The sequence below is a fragment of the Nelumbo lutea genome, chromosome 1, assembly GCF_056320005.1.
Source record: "Nelumbo lutea isolate HS-2025 chromosome 1, American lotus-T2T, whole genome shotgun sequence".
In the NCBI taxonomy this organism is placed as follows: domain Eukaryota; kingdom Viridiplantae; phylum Streptophyta; class Magnoliopsida; order Proteales; family Nelumbonaceae; genus Nelumbo; species Nelumbo lutea.
The window spans coordinates 14,431,730-14,448,939 of record NC_142684.1 but is presented as its reverse complement, the minus strand read 5'-3'; the positions used below and the strand labels follow the sequence as shown (position 1 = coordinate 14,448,939).

The 17,210-nt window shown below is 35.2% G+C and overlaps 1 pseudogene across 1 annotated transcript; it reads right to left on the bottom strand.

Moving 5' to 3' along the window:
* Positions 1-755: 755 nt before the first annotated feature.
* On the bottom strand, positions 756-5,373 carry LOC148873613 (uncharacterized; annotated as a pseudogene). Its single transcript, XR_016104898.1, has 2 exons — positions 4,305-5,373; positions 756-1,099 (listed from the first exon to the last, which is right to left on the bottom strand). The product of XR_016104898.1 is annotated as an uncharacterized LOC148873613 (transcript).
* Positions 5,374-17,210: the final 11,837 nt, after the last annotated feature.

The window sequence follows — 17,210 nt, the reverse complement described above, 5'->3', positions numbered from 1 at the left end:
ATACTTTATTCATAAATAATTCAGCTTTTGATTGAATGTTATTAACGTACTTGTATAATTTATATACATTTCCTTAGCATTTCTCGTATTTATATTTTATTCATAAATAATTCAGCTTTTATTTGTTATTAATGTACTTATACAATTTATATACATTTCCTTAACATGTCCAAGTGCCTCATATCTTTCATTCCTATCCATTCGTTTTCAAAACACATCCGTATAGAGCAAAACTCAAAAACATTCCCACTACAAGAGACGTGGCGACACCAATAGTATTATTTATTAAGTTACTAACTACTCAGTAATAGAGAAAATGGTTCTCCACGTTTTCATATATGAAGGGGATTTTTTTCAAAATTAAAAAAAGACAAAAAATAGAATTTTGAGATCAACATCGTGAACACAGCTTACATGCGCAAAGAATTTTTATAATTATGTGCAGCTAAGGATTATAGAGCATCAAATTCTTCAATCCAATGCACAAATGTCAAACAATCTAGTTATCTACAATTGTCTAGAATTCAATAATTATCTACAATGGAAATCAAGCCAAAATATACATTTTGTTGAGATACTTTACCAGCCCACCTCGTTGAAAACTTGACACCAACCCCAAAAATTCAAAACTATGACTCCAAGAGTGGAGTAGTTGATTGATTCAGGTGATAAATCATTGAGATATTAGAAATTATGTCCAAGGAATTTATCTATTTAACCTTGGTTAACACACCAGACTTGCAAGGTTACCGAACTGCACAGAAACGCACTAAAATCTCATTCAATATATCACAATCTTTAAACTAGAGTCAGCAATTAAGTAAACTGTCTTGCATCAGAGCCCCAATATATGGTTTGAGTTCTACTGGCTGAACAACTCTGCCAAAAATATTTCCCAAGTAACACTAAAGAGCTAAAAGCAATTCTCTAATTGTGCTGTTGAGAACTTAGTGATATCAAAAGCCTAAACGAGTAATTCCATACATCAATCTCAACTTTTCCACCTTGGCAAATCAGGAAGTACTAGATGCTGAGCAATAAACGATACAAAGCAGTGCAGTTAAAACCCCTTCACCGTCTTTAAACTTTAAGGATAAACCTGGCCAGCAAAGCAAATAATCAGCATTTTTTTTTTGTTTTTGATCAGCAGCAAATAATTGGATATTTGAAGAATGAATTTAATAAACAAACTGGCAAGTGGGGCAACTTCTTAAAAGCCTGTTTACAGTATATAAATAGCGATAATTAAGAAAGTCGAGCATGACCAACTTATCCTCAGTAATATATAACTTTCATTTCATCAATAGAAACAAATGCAGATGTTTTCAGCACCCCTGGAACATACACGGACAAACACTTGCACACACAAACACAAATAATGTTTATCTAATATGTTCCCAAAAGGTACTTTATTTTCCGTCTTGTTGGCCTTAATTAGTAATTAACCTTTAGAAACCCCTAGCTTTTACATCCTCCAAAAAGCAACCACAAAAATAAATTTGGCCCAACCAGCCATCTCTAGCCCCATAAATTTTACCCTGTGGGAATCCATATCAAAAAGCAGGCTGTTCCTTATCCTATCGGCAGAGACTGCATCAGTCTGACTGGTTCCTGAGTCTCTCCTACAATTCAATGGTGAATTTCAATCCTCTACGCATGGGATACTTGTACATGACAAGAATATCAATTAGCCTTTATATTTTTCATCTATGCATAAGATGGCTTTTGCCCTCATCATAACACCATACCTAGAATCTCCTGGTCTAAAAGCACAACTCATCAAATAGGTAGCCATCCATTCCACGTACTCTCATGCAAAGCCAAAGAATAAAAGCCAGTTTAACCAAACAATTGCAAACTGAATACCACCTTGTACCCACTGATAAAACAGTTTGTTTTCCTTTTTTTTTTGATAATTAGTTTGTTTTCCATATTTCCACCAATTGCTAGAATGAATAGACTTATTACTTGGGGAAAATCTCAGTCTGGCAAGCATGGGAACGCAGGTTTGAACCTGAGAGCAGCCACTTCATACAAAAAATGCCAGAGGTTAGGTACATACCCAAGAAGACCCTGGAGGCTCAGAAATGAGTAATGCCATTTTAGGTTTTTAGCTAGAAGAAGTAGACTTTGATATTGTTCTCCATAATGACAATAGATTCATGCCTTTAGACAGCAACTTAGAACTTGAAACAAACAACCATTTAACAGGAATCCATGTATCTTGGGGCTCAGATGTTTTATCATCACCATATCATTATCATTATTATTTTTTATATAGAAACCAAGAGGGGCTACACAAGATGGGGGGTAGCGCATCCCCATAAATCATTATCATTATGCCACTAATTTCAAATGAGTCTCAAGAGACTTAGTAGTGCCTAATTTCATAGACAGCGTAAGAATAGCCTCTTGGAACTCGGATGTTTTAGCCTCTGGCAGACATACAAGGTTTCATAGACAGAAAGTAATCACAGCACCACACATTGGAAAACATAGACTAATGACCAAGTAGTTTCCTTGGGCATAACTTGCTCACATGAAGACAAAAAAGGTTCTATAGACAGAGTAATTACAGAATCATACATTGGAAAACATAGACCAATGCCCAAGTAGTTTCCTTGGGCATAACTTGCTCACATGAACAGATTCACAATGCTCCCCATCTCCTTTTTTACTTCTTCCTGTTAATCATATGCAGTTATTTCTGTTTACAATTTTTTAACAGGATATATGATGAGTATGTTTGATATTTTTTATTGCCTTGTCTTTGTCTTGAAAAACAAATCATTGCAGTCCTCTTATCTGTCCCTTTCAATTGTTTGCTATTTAGATAACTATTGGTTGATTGTCAATTAATCAATAATTGATTATTACTGAATGTCTGCAGCCACCATTGTAGGGACATTGTAGTCTCCTTTGTCCTGATCACCCTCTTCCCTACAGGTACCTTTTTTTCCTGATAATCTGCAGTCTCCTTGTATTGAGGAAATCATGATACCCTGTTCACATGAATGGAGTTGCAGAGTTTCCCAACCTTACTTTTTTGGTTAATTTTTTGCAGTTATTTCTGTTTTGCAATATTTTAACAGAATATAAGACGAATATGTTTGATATTTTGATTGCTTTATTTTTCTGCCTTGTAAACTTTTTCTTTGCATTCCTCTCTTTATGTCTTTCATTATTTGTTGTTTAGATAACTATTGGTTAATTGTTAGTTAACTGAATGATTGTTTGTTAGCAGTTGTTTGTGTTTGCTAGTTGTATATTTTAGATTTATCAACTATATATTAATATAAACCAATTTGTGCTTAAGTTTAGATCCTTGAATAGGCATTGAATTTCTCAACTTGATCGTTCAATATACAATTTTTACCAGTGTTTGAATATAAAATTTACTATATTAAGTTCCTTTCTATTTTTTAAAATCTGCTGCCTCTGGGGACCCTTGTACTTTAATTAAAACTTTCGCTTTTGAGACACTGAAGAAGATTTGATTTCATGCAACGAGTGATTATCTCCAAACCCTGAACCATTATGTTAGTATTATATATAAAGAGCATCTAATGTATTTGGGCATGGAGCTATTTTAATATCCTCCCCATTATCTTTGCAACATGACTTTATTTCGGTAACTGAGTACTTTAATCCTTTGACATTGCCTTGTAATCTAGTCACCTAAAGTAACACCAATAGCAACTTCAATTTATATGAAACAACCCTCACAATTTTTTTTTTTCAGATTCAAGGTTGCAAACAACAATATTCATCATTTAGCTTCTTCATAGTTCATGTTTTTATGTGCTACTACACACTTCCAAACTTGTACAGCTAAAGAAGTTATGTGAAATGGTAATCTCTGTATGCAAAATAGTAGTTCAAACAAGTTTCCGCAGGCACGCAGGAGTTTAAATGATTAACTAGTTGAATCATTTAATTCTGATTCTTCAGAAACAACGAAATACTATGCCACATAAATGCCTAAAGGACAGGAAAAAATGGGGAGCGGGAAAACAAATTTTAAGGAGCATATGGAAAGATGGATTATTGGAAGACATAAGGTTCAATCCAAATTAACATTTCAGCACTACGCAGGAAGAATTGAACTAAGGTCTAGGATCATGTTGCAGTCCCAAACAGTCAAACTAATGAGCAAAAAGCAACTACAAGTCCATGAGCAAAGGACTATTGGAAATAAACCTGCAATTGTTCAAAGAGTGACCCATTAGGTATAAACGCCTTTTAACCATGCCCCACCCCGCACCCAAAGGGGAAAATGCATCTAAAATTGGAGTGAAACATACCAATTCATTATTGCTGTTGTTGATTCTGTTGCTGCTGAGGATTTGGTGGTGGCGGCATACCAGGGCGAGGTGGGCCGAAGATAGGAACTCCACCTGGTGGAGGAGGCATCCCAGGACGAGGCGGCGGTGGTGCAGGCATGCCCGGTCTTGGTGGAGGTGGTGGTCCTCTCATCATTTGTGGTGGCGGCAGCATCGGCCGCTGCCCAAACTGTGGTGGAGGTACAGAGAATGGACCAGGGGGTGCTCCACCTGGCCTTGCAGCAGCAAATTGAGGAGGCGGTCCCCGTGCCATTGGTGGAGGCTGCCCGGGGAACCCAGGCAACTGCCCAGGAGGGCGAGCAACCGGTCCCTGCGGATAAGTAATAGGCGGTGCAGATAACTGCGGTACAGGCGGCCGTGATATCTGAGGTTGCATCATACCAGGAGCAGGCCCACCAACACCACGAACAGGCCCAGCAAGACCAGGCTGTGCCTGAACAAGAGGCGCCGCCGGAATTCCCCTCCCCGCGGCGCGGCCAATTCCTGGACCCGCCATTGCAGCCGCACCAGAAGCTTTGGCACGATTTTCATCAGGCGGTGGTGGCCCTTCGACGGTCATGGAGACAACCTCTTCACCCCGGAGAAGAACAAGACCTAGGGTTCTCCGATCTTCACGTTCTTCATTCTTCTTCCCTTTTGCGGGTGGGAGCTTGCGGAACTCCTCACAGTCGCCGAGAACGAGATTCATGTGGCGATCGAAGGCCATGAACTTCCCGACAAGCTGGCGACCGTCTTGGATCGTCACGCGCATCCTGTAGTTGATGTACTGAAGCATCTTTGAACTCTTGGACATCGACATTGTGGCTCGATTTGGTTTTTCCCCTCCTGCTTCTTCACCCTCAGTCTTCTGTCTCTCTTGAAGTTGCGGAAGCTACGGTTTAGAAAGAAAAACTAGGGTTTTTGCGATGAAGGTAAAGTTGAAGTTCCAAAAATGGAGGAGAAAAGAGGCGGGAAAGTGATCTAGGGTTTTACGTTACAGTGAGGCTGAAAGGTCTCCTGCTACAACGGACCAGACTTCTCCCGAGAGTGCGAAAGACGAGAGGGGTTTCATTGGTTATAGAGGGCCCCTGGACGGTTGGACCTTGTTGCAGTTCGACAGGACTGGCCGGCCCGGAATCAAGTTTTGGTGGCAAATGGGTGGATTGGGTTGGGTAAGCCGTAATGGTTGAATACCAACATTTAAGCATATTAACCATTAACTATCTTCGCCCATTCTGATCTATTTATCCTCATCTATAAATATAAAAATGGGTTGGGACGGTTTATATATTAGAAATAATAATTTTTAAGAGAAACATCTCTCTCAAGGTTGTCACATTGGTAGAAATGCGTCGGATTGACCCGTATATTCGAAAATAACAATTTTTTTAGAGGAACATCTCTCAAGAATGCCACATGGCATAAATGGGTCGAAGCAACCTGTATACCCAAAAATAATAATTTTTGAGAAAATAATTTCTCTCAAGGATGCCAAATGAAAATAACTAGGTCGAGTAGACCCGTATACCTAAAAAGAACATTTTTGAGAAAATCATCTCTCTTAAGAATGTCAAGTGACAGAAACGGATTGGGTTGACCCATATATCCAAAAAAACATTTTTGAGATAATCATCTCTATCAAGACTCCCATGTGACAAAAACAAGTTAGGTCAACCCGTATACCCGAAAATACAAAAAAATGTAGATAAATGCAAAAAATAGAAAAACATTGCAGAAAATGCAAAAAAAAAAATACAAAAAATTGCAGAAATTTTCAGAAAAAAATGCAAAAAATACCAAAAAAATGGAGAAAATGTAGAAAAATACCAGAAATTTTTAGAAAATGTAAAAAAAATGCTAGAAATTTGCAAAAAAAAAAGCAGAACAAATACCAAAATTTTCAAAAAAAAGATGCAAAAAAATAGCAAAAAATGCAAAAATGTAAAAAAATGCATAACTTTTATAAAAGTTCTTTTGTAAAAGTACTTTATAAAAGTATTTCTATAAAAGTACTTCCATAAAAGTGCTTTCATAAAAGTGCCTTTGTAAAAGTACTTTTATAAAAGTGCTTTTATGGTTTCATAAAAGTACTTTCGTAAAATGATTTCGTGTAAAAGCGTTTTTGTAAAAGTATTTTTCATAAAAGTACTTTTATAAAAGTGTTTTCATGTAAAAGTTCTTTTATAAAAGTGTTTTTGTATGAAAGTGCTTTTGTAAAAATTCTTTTTATAAAATTACTTTATAAAATCGCTTTTGTAAAAGTGCTTTTGTGTAAAATTGCATGTTAACATGAAAGTTAATAAAATCTATTTATTTCACTTTTAGTCACGAAATGAAATGTGGCATGGTGGTTTATAATTATAATGAGATGTGGATGCAACAGGAGGCTTGAGTTTGAGTCACTAGCCTTAATGCTTTTGAACGGGGGTGCAAAATATGGGGCCCTGGTGTAAAAGTATGGAGTGCAAATGCTTTTGATTGCAAATTTTGATTTGTTTTGGTTTCGTCTAGTGTCCTAACAACATATCTTCTCTAATCTAAGCCATAATTTATTGGGATTAACATAGGAGATATGAATATTAGTTTTTTCCACACTGTGGCCACAATTAGAAAGGCAATAAATCGAATTATCTCAGTTAAGAATGATCAAGTTAGAATTGAGGATCAAGAAGAGATTCCGGATTTTATTAGAGAAAAATTCTATCAAAGATTCCAAAGAGAAGGAACAAAGGGAATTGAGGAAATTTTAAAGGAAATTAGACTTTAAATCATTGAAGATCAAAATAAAGAAATTGTGAGAGAGGTTACTGAAAAGGAAATTTATGATGCTCTCCAAAGAATTAAGGACTTAAAAGCTGCTCTTTTCTTAAAAAAAAAAAAAAAAAAAAAAAAAAAAAATTGGAGCATTATCAAAGGTTTGGTCAATCAGGTAGTCAAAGCTTTCTTTCATTCAGGGAAAACGAATCATATTCTTAACAAAACCTTTCTGGCTCGTATCCCAAAAAAATGGACCAATAAGCTTGTGCAATGTCATTTATAAAATTATCTCAAAAAAACTGATAAATAGAATAAAACCCTTCCTCAATACAATTATTTCTACATATCAAAGTGTTTTTATCCCTAATAGACAAATTAATGACAATATTCTTGTTGTTCATGAGATGATTCGTACCATGAGAATGAGAAAAGGAAAATCAGGTATGTTGGCATACAAGATTGATATAGAGAAAGCTTATGATATAATTGAATGGACCTTCATAGAAAAGGTTCTAACAAAGTTTGGGTTTCACAGTAAATGGGTAGAATGGGTCATGGAATGCATTAGATCAGTGTCTTACTAAGTCCTAATTAATGGCAGCCCAACAAGAGAATTTTCCCTTACTAGGGGGATTAGGCAAGGGGATCCCCTATCCCCCTACATTTTTGTCCTCTATGTTGAACCTCTTGTGAGGAAACTTGAGAATGAATCAATAATTGGTGATAGCAACATCAGGTATAAAACAACCAAAGGAAGCCCCAAAGTGCCAATCCTACAATTTGCAGATGATTGTCTTCTTATCTTTGCTAAAACAACTATTCCTGCATGCCTGGAGATTAAAGAAGTTCTTTCCAATTATGCTCTTGCTTCCGGACAATGCCCAAATTTTACTAAGTCAACTATCCAATTCTCAAAAAATACCCCAAGAAGGTTCTAGAAGTTTCTGGCAAAAATTTTGTGAATCCCTTTCCAAATGAGTCTTGATACTTATTTGGGTGCTCCAGTGATAAATGGTCGAGTTACAAAGAAAACTTTTGAAAATTTAAGAGAAAAAGTTTGTAGCAAACTTGCGGGGTGGAAAAGAAATTCCCTTTCTATGGTTGGGAGATGACTCTTCTCAATGCTTCTACCAATTTGATATCGCAATTTCTCATGAGATTCTTTAAACTGCCTCAAAATACTATTGAGGAGATTGATAAACACCAAAGAAATTTCTTATGGGCAAAGTCAAATGACAATAGACCCCTCCACCTGATTGATTGGAAGAGGCACCTGCACCCCAAAATGTTGGGGTGGGGTTAAAAAAATCTCCATTGGGTTAACCAAGCGATTCTAGCAAAACTGGGATGAAATTTCTTAAAGAGAAAGACAATCTTTGGGTTAGAGTTGTCAAAGTCAAATATCTGCAAAATGATCATTTTTGGGATGTGAAAGAAAATTCTAGAAAGGTATAGGATGGGAACATGGAAATGGAAGATCAATCAAATTCTAGAAAGATAGGTGGGCTGAGGATATGGATAAAGAAATGATTAATGATAATGAGCTTTTAGTAAGTGAGGTTATGGATGAAGAAATGAATGCTTGGAGGGAGAGTAAAATTAGGAGTTTGGTCTCTGCAAATTTGTGGGAGAAAATTAGAACTATTTTCATCCCTAAAGATGCAAGAGATGATAAAGATAAATTAATATGGAGACTAAATACAGATGGAAAATGCACTATTAAATCGGCCTCAAAGTAAAGTAAAATGTAGTTCGATCAATGATGGAAATAATAATTTGAATTGGAATACTTTGGTTTGGAATCTAAGCTGTCCCTCAAAACTTAAAACATGCATGTACCTATTTCTCAAAAGTAGGCTTCCTACTAAAATTTTCCTTAGAAACAAAGGTTTTAATATTGATGGAGCTTGCAGTTTTTGTGGGGAAGATGAAGACATGGATCACATTTTTAAAAGACGTGAAATGGCCACTTAAATTTGGAGTTTGATGCCTTCTTCCTTTGTTAATCCAAATGATGTTGACTCATCACTTGTAGAGTGGTGGGCTAAAGTGAGGTATAATGATTTAAGTGGGGTTATTAAATACAAAGACAAATGTGTATATATTGAAGAATCAAAACCAAAAAAAAAAATCAATAATACCAGTACCCTCTCTCAGGTGACTAGACATGTTCATGGGTCGGGCCGGGCTTTCACTCTATATTAACAGATTTTTCTAAGGCCCGAGCCCGAGTCCGACCCGACCACTGGGCCTACAACTTGGGCCCGAGCCCGGCCCTCATAAAAAGCCCAAAGCCCGGGCTTGGGCCTGAGCCCGAAATTTAGCCCATACTGTTACTATTACTACTGTTGAAGCGGCTGAATAGAGAGAGAGAGAGAGAGAAATTATAAAGAAAATAATATATATATTAAATTATAAATATATATTTTAATAAATATTATATATTTTATAAAATATATAATGTTGAGTCGGGCTCGATCCGAGTTTTTTGACAAATCCCAAATCGGACCCGAAACACAGTCAGGCTTACTACGTTAGGCCCGAGGTCAGACCTGCGGGCCTAATTACATGATCAAGCCCAACCGAGGTGCGAGCCGGGCCATCGGACTAACCGGCCCATGAACAGGTCTAGGGGTGACTATGGAGAAAGCATTAAATGATAATAAGGAATATGATAACTCTCAAAAAGATTCACATCCTGAGAAACATAAATCATGGAAGCTCATTGCTTGAAAGGCTCTAAAATTTAACAGTACAAAAATTAATTTTGATGTTTCTCGTTCTAGTAAAGAGAGATGCTCCATTGCAGTTATTGCAAGGAATCACAATGGAGAGATGATGGACTTCAAAGCATACACTTCAGGGGACACTACCATCGGTATGGCAGAGGCGTGGGAGCTTGGGAGGCTCATAACTTGGTGGCGAATTTCTCCAACAACCCCATCATCATTGAGGGTGACTCAGACTCAAAGTTAGTTATCTCTTGCCTCAAATTCATCTACAATCCACCGTGGCGCCTGAGGAACATCGGCTGAACGAGGCATGTTCATAGGGAGGCTAATCTTGTAGAAGATTGGTTAGCAAATGCGGCTTTATCATTGGCTCATGGGTGGGTGGACTTTATTCTTAGTAATATTCCCCATGATTTAGTTTGTATTTGCTCTAGGGAGAGTCGAAGAAATCCTAAAAATCCCTTTATGTTGGATAGAGGTGGAAGACAAAATTGGCTTATGACAAAACAAACAATGAAATGCTCCTACCATTTGGCTCTATTCTTGAAATAACAACAAACAACTGCTACTGGTAGTACAAGACTGATGTTGCAAACAGTGTGACAAATTTTGAGTGTTGAAAGTTCATCCCAAAATCAAACACTTCATATCAAAATGTTGTCATAAAGCAACTTCTGCAACTTAGAACATTACACTAGTTAAAGAAGAAAATGTCTAGTTACTTAAATTACTAAGACTGCCCAAGATGTGAAGACTAGCCAGAGACCTCAGAGCGCCTCCACCATGTCATTGGGCAAGAAATATTTGGTTTGGGATCTTGAAGCCAATTCACGTGGGCCGGGATGGGCCACGGGGTTGAGGCCCATGGGCCAGCCAGTGGCATAGCCCACATTATTCATATCGGCCACAGGCCATGCGAGTAGGGGTGTCATTCGATGGGTTTTGGATTGGATCCAATTTGATCCAAACCTTGCTAAATCAGTTTTGGATGGTACATTGTAATTATTGGGTTGGGCTAATCTAAAATAAATTCATCCATATTCTTATTGGTTTGAAGTGGACTTAAACCAAATTTCCAATAATCCGATCATGAGGCCAAATCCTTGTCCAATTTGAAACTAATCAAAATTGAAGCCGACATAAAATCACTTTTATGAAAGTACTTTTACAAAAACACTTTTACAAAAGCACTTTTGTTAAAGTAATTGCATGAAAAGTATTTTTTATGAAAGCACTTTTACATAGTAGTTTTATAAAAGCACTTTTACAAAAGAACTTTATAAAAGTACTTTTATAAAAGCAATTTTACGGAAGTACTTTTATAAAAAAACTCTTACGAAAAATCTTTTATGGAAGTACTATTATAAAAGCATCCTTATGAAAGCACTTTTGTGAAAGTATTTTTCTAAAAGCACAAGTACAAAAGTACTTTTATGAAACCATTTTTACAAAAACACTGTTATGAAAGTACTTCACAAAAGTGCTTTTTCAATTCCAAAAGGGTATATTTTTGTAATTTTCATATTTTCTTCATTTTAATATATTTTTGTAATTTTTTATATGTTTTGCTTTTTTATATAATTTTTGATATTTCATTCAGTTTGGATTGGATCCAACCCACTCCATTACATTTTAATGGATTGGATTGTATTTGGCTTGTATTTGATTTGGACTGGATTGGGTCCAATCCATTTATAAGTGGACTCATGTTGGACTGGATCGGGTTGGACCAAGTCCAGCCCATACGCTGGCATTGCCCATATTATATCTATAGGTAGGGGTGAGCAAAAAAACCAAAATACCAAATCGATCGAAACTGAACCAAAAATTCGGTTAACCAAACCAGTCGGTTTGGTTTCCGTTAACCAAAAAAGAGAACCACCGGTTAACCGAATCGACCGATATACATATATTTATATATTATATATTTATTATTTACTATAAATTATAAATTAATAAATATGCATTATATATAAATATATATTTATAATATATAAATATATTATTTATTATTTAAAATGTAATATTATATATATTTTTAGTATTTTATTATATATTTAAATATTTTTCTATAATAAATATTATAAATAATAAATACCAAAAAACAAACGAACCAAACCAATGATTTACTAAACCAGTCAACCAGTTAACCGATTTGATTTGGTTTTGATTATCAGTTTTTTAAAAACCAGTAACCCTGATTCGGTTTCAAAAATTAGCTAATTAAATCAAGCCGTGAGCACCTGTATCTGATTAGGTAGGGGATGCAAGAATCAGGTACATCTGAATCTGATTTGATAGAAAATCCATATGATCAAATTCGAATTCAAACCGGTCAGTTTTTTTAATCCCTGATTTGAATTTGCCTGAGATAATTTTATCAGATATCTGATAAGGATCCAAGTAGATTTAATAGGAGGTGTTGCAATCTCAATCCGATTCTGAAATAGATAATATTTTGCAATTCGACTCAATTCGAAAATTGGACAGGGGTATCTGAATCCAGTAAAGTCGGATTGGATTCAAATTCAGATCGAATCATGATCCAACCCGTTTGCATCCCTAAGGTTAGACGGATAAGATGGGGCAATTCACTTTACCAGAATGGATCTCCCCTTTGTTTGAAACTCCATATAATGATAGAGGTGAGACGAACAGAATTAACTCCCTCTGAACCATGGTTTTTGAATTACCATTGATTCAGACAGTTGGACTGTTTGACCCGAGAATTGTTCAGGAAACCAATTCTGTTTACTCCGAACCCAGTCCTTGACAAAAATCATTAAATCGATCAATAATTCATTGACTTAGGCGGTCGAATCATTGATTTGTTCAATGATTTTTGGCCATTTTTATTTTGACTTTTTAATTTTTGTCAGAATAGATCATCCATTCGAACCAAATGATTAAACCATCGACCCAGAAAACCATGACAAAAATAATTCCGATTCTGGTCGTTTTTTAAAACATTGCTTCGAACTACAACAAGTTAGATTCTTTGACAAACTAGAAATGAGCTTCTATTTTCAAGGACTTAACACGCATCCCAAGTAACGAAGATATAATAGTCAGGCCCAGAAGGCTGACGCTTGCCAATTCTTCAAACATAAATGGGCTCAAAACGGAACCCTGAGGTTATTTAGTTTGGGCCCAGGCTAGATCTATATCAGGGAAAGGGCCAAAGTATCCAATATCAGGACCATTATGAGGCCGCCTAAAAGTCTGGTTCCCAAATCCTAATTCAACCTATAAGGATGACAATTTTGTGCCAATTTTTGGATATTCAAATTTCCAACCCTAACACGATCCACTTATCAAAGCCCTATAAGATTTCGGATGGGTTTGGTTTTATCCTTATATTACTTGATACATGTGAATTTTATCAAAAAAATCTCATGAACTTTAATAAAAAGAATCTGATTCATTACTGCTTTGGCTGGTATCATAGTCAAACCCTAATAATTAAATGTATCTTATATATTTTATAAGAAATAATATATTTATAGTAAAAGGGGGTTAAGAGATTATTACTACGCCATTTTTGTATATGCTCAGTTTGGAAGGAATACAAATATAAATATGTAGAGTACAAAACCTTATATTTTGTATTAGTTTTTATACATTTGCACTCTTTCCAAATTAAAACTTAAGAGGGACATCACATTTCACTTTTGTGATAATGGATTTGGAACAGAACATATTTAAGAAATTGATTGAAAAAATTAAATGGGTTTGAGATCAATGAGGTGGGTTTGGAAATGGTAGGGCAATTTTTCTTTTTTTTTTCTCGATATTGCCATACTTAAACGGCTAAACCCAAAGCCCTAACGATCACTATAATTATGTAAGTCCATTAAATATTTAAAGCAAAACTTTTTGTTGAATGCACGTCCATGTTATTAAATGCTAGCTTGAAATTGCTCCTCATCCTATGTGATAGTTTTCTTTCCCATATTTGTTCTGGTTATTCTGATACTTATACCTAAAATATAAAATATTTGATATCTATTTGCTGATTCTTATAATAAATCATTCTCCTATAAAATGGAAATATCTAAGATTTACGGAGTTTAGTCCTTTGTGAATGGTTAGTTTATTTCATTAAGAATATCTAATATTTTCTTTTGCTATTCTGTCTAAGCAAGGATTTCAATAGTTAAATAGTTAACATCTGGGGGTTTAAAAGCAGAAGCAATTAGGGTTTTAGAAACTTAGAACAAAAACAAAAGAAAAATGGTGAATTTCCATGTTGGACCTTAAAATCTTTTTGGCCAAACATAAGATACATGTCCATTGCTCCCACCACACAACATGTAACAAATCATGATCAGTAAATTTCTGATTATTTTGGAAGCTTTTGAGCCTTAGGCTGCAGCTGTCATAACTTATCAATGGCTTATCTCCATATTAATAAGTGGATTTTTGCTTTTTATGGATAAAGTTGGTTTGAACAGGTAATAATAGTGGGTAAAATAAGTTATTTAATAATTGAAGTAGAGGATAATCTGATCATTTAAAATTGTAGAAGGGTGGTTTAGAATCGTTTACAAGTGTTTAATGGTCATAAAAATTATTTTTGTATTGTTTTTTGAGGGCATTATAGATATTTTAAATTTTACTAAAGTTGGAAGTCACGCATGCACATCTTTGAAACTTCAGCATGGACAAAGACCTAGGGGGCGTTTTCTTTGGATTTTGAGAGGGGGAAAGTTGGTCAATGGGATTTTGGTTCCCATTGACCAAGAGTCCCATGTTCTTTTTTTAGATTTATATGGGGATCAGGGAAAGTTTATTTTCCTGGATACCCATCTCCTAGGTAAATAACTCTCCCACCTAGGGGGAAGTTGCCAACACTTGAATGGGACAAAAATACCCTTTTTAATAATGGATTTTTATGGATAAAATGGTCATTGCCTTATTTACATGGGAAATAAAAGAGTATGGGTAAATGCACTTACCCGGGTAAGTGTTTCCCAGGAAAAACTTACCCAGATAACTGTCTTTACCCGGATAAATAACTTACCAAAAAGTGAACAAAGGCTTAAAGGAATTGTTGTAGCAAAGGGAGATCTCAACACCCTAAAACTTATTAACAAAACTCCTTTTATCCGCCTATATGGATAAGGAATTATATTTTACCAAACAATAATAATTCACCTTTTTCCCAAACAAAATATAAACTTTGGGGAGAAAGGCCTTATCTACTATCTGACAAACATAGCCTTAATGGTCTAGCCCCCCCCCCCCCTGTTTTTTTCTTTTTTCTTTTTTTTCTTTGGGGGGGGGGGGGGGGATAAGTAGACTGTATTCCCCCTCATAAATCTGAAATTATAGCCACCTCCTATTCTACTAGTAAACCCCCCCCCCCTTGTAAACCACATCCTGCCCGTGTATTTGACATCAATCCATGGTCAAGATTCATTCCACCCCTAGGGTGGAGCTAAGATTTTTAGGGGTGGACTGAATGGTTAAAACCCCCTTCTTTTTCTTCCAAACAAAATACAAACATTGTAACACATTATGGCCCCATTCATTTGCAAGTAAATTACCCACATCATTTTGCCTAGATAAGTACATATACCCACATCATTTTGCCGAAAAATGTTAGTTGGGTAAGTGAATGAATTTTCTACAAAATGGGTTAATGTTTGACTTTAAAGTATAAGGACTGGGAAGAGCATTTCTATTATAGTGGGGAAAGAAAAAGACTTCCACATGTGAAGGTAAGAACCAAAGATGTTCACTTGGAAATGTCAAAAGACTCTTGTTTCATTCTCCTTAACAAAGCCCGTGTATCACATGGGTCCCTGACTATAGATCTAAAATGTATCATTTCTTAATTGAAATTAAAAATATATCTCTGATCTTTAAATCACAAATCAAATATGAGGTAGGTTGTGTTTGGATAAACTTTAGGATTTGTGCTTCTATATCCCAAAAACACAAAGTCCCAATTATTTGTACTTTAGGGCTTAAAACAAGTATACCGACTTTAACTTTATATAATGGTGCTTTTAAAAGCAATTCCTACCAAACACTCAAAACCATGACCCATTGACCATATCAATTTTGTGTTTAGTTGGAGTCTCACAACATCTATACTATATAAAGTGGAAAGTTGCCTTGGTTTCAATGTAGGTCATAAAAGTTAAATCCACCTACATTTATAAACTATCCACTTTATATAGAACTAAACACAAAACTGAAATGCTTAATGTCTCATGGTTTTACAGGTTAATTGACTATTTAGGTGTTCAAATTAACTGTGAAGACAGATATTTGAATGGAGCAACTCCTTTTTTTTTATTTGTTTTGGAAATGGAAGTTTAATTTGTTTGTAATAAATTAGCTCTTAAATTTACTATATTATCATAACTTAGCAATTCACTCCCATTGTCTATCCTTTCTAATAGAGAAACATGATCAAGAACACAGAGAGAAAGCAATCTTTAGGAGTGAAAAAAAAAAGTTTCACAATGGATATATCATTAGTCTCCTTCTGTTTTCAGTGCAAATAAAATAAATGTATGGGAGTGTAAATGGGCTGTGCAAGTAGACTTGGTGTACATTCTGATTTAATTTTACTTTAAATTTGACATTGTCTTATTTTTATTTGTTTGTAAAGAAGTGAAATAGGAGAGTAAATGATGTGGTCCCACTTTATGTGAAAGAGATGTTGGAGGAAGATTATTTGTTTTGGAGCGAGTATGAAGCAATATTTTGCGGTCCCCACTTTATATATGAGAAAGATTTTAAGGTAGGAGGAAGGCGATACAAATGTTGCATCAATTTTTGTGATGATAAATCTGCATTGTCACTTGTCAATAAGTGCAAATGATATAATCTGCATCAAATAAGAGTGCAAATCATAGGCTGCATTTGGTAAGAGTGCAAAAACTAAATCAAAATTGAATTTGCACTTCAGTTAAATTTTGCAAGCATTTGGTATACATGGATACATTTTTAATACTCAAAATGATAATAAATTTGTTTTTTTCTGATATGTTTGCATTCAAAATGAAATCAAACTTTTGCACTCAAAATTGGTCAATGTTAATAAAGGTAGATTCCAGTATTGGATCCGTATTTGTACCCACAACCAAATATGTTTTCTAAGAACACAAAATTTATTAATACAAAACCAAACTAAATTTGCATTTTCATGAATCATGCATATTTGCCTTTGAACTCTTATGTATACCAAATACAGCCATGGTTACAAAAAAAATGGATGCAAAACTAAATTGCATGGGTGCAAATTGTGTTGCAAACAAACAGGGCATGAGGAATAAAATTAGAAGTAAAATGATATAATCCCAGCTTTATATAAAAGTTAAAAGATACAGAAAGTAAAATGAATATTGTGTGTTTGGGAGGAGTAAAATGACGTGGTCCCCAC